Source organism: Hippocampus comes, unplaced genomic scaffold (genome assembly GCF_001891065.2).
Source record: "Hippocampus comes isolate QL1 unplaced genomic scaffold, H_comes_QL1_v1.1 C16528976, whole genome shotgun sequence".
Taxonomy (NCBI): Eukaryota; Metazoa; Chordata; class Actinopteri; order Syngnathiformes; family Syngnathidae; genus Hippocampus; species Hippocampus comes.
In genome coordinates this window covers 1-508 of record NW_017833667.1, presented here as the reverse complement: position 1 = coordinate 508, position 508 = coordinate 1, and the positions used below count along the sequence as shown (strand labels likewise).

At 40.7% G+C, this 508-nt stretch overlaps 1 long non-coding RNA gene across 1 annotated transcript; it reads left to right on the top strand.

The window, feature by feature from the left end:
- The first annotated feature begins 14 nt into the window (after positions 1 to 14).
- Positions 15 to 508, top strand: LOC109508712 (uncharacterized). Its single transcript, XR_002166747.1, has 3 exons — positions 15 to 106; positions 213 to 350; positions 438 to 508. It is a non-coding gene; the product is annotated as an uncharacterized LOC109508712 (long non-coding RNA).

Genomic DNA, 508 nt, shown 5'->3' with positions numbered 1-508 from the left:
CTCACTCTGACCACAAGATTTGCTCTTTTCTCTGTCAGCTCCTGCTATCACAGAGGAAACCACACTGCATCTGGAAGACATCATTAAGCAGAGAATTAAAGACCAGGTTTGTGCACACATCTCAATAAATTGTTTTGTACTGCATGACCATTTTAAGCGCTAGCCTTTTCCGGCTTATTTAATGCAGCACTTTTTGACTTTTATCTCCTCAGGCGTTTGATGACGTGGTACGAAAGGAGAAGCCCAAAGAGGAAGTGTTTGAGTACAAGAAGAGACTAACGTTAGACCATGAGAAGAGCAAGCTGAGTCTAGCAGAAATTTATGAACAGGAATACCTCAAGCAGACACAGGTTGCACTTTTGTCTCATTTTCACTTTGGCAAATAAACATTTCTGTCTTTTTGCTTCGGAATTCTGACATGTTCATCATAATTTCAGACAAAGACAGAGGAAGAGGATAATCCAGCCCATGTCGAAATCCAAAAACTGATGGACGCACTCTTCTTAAA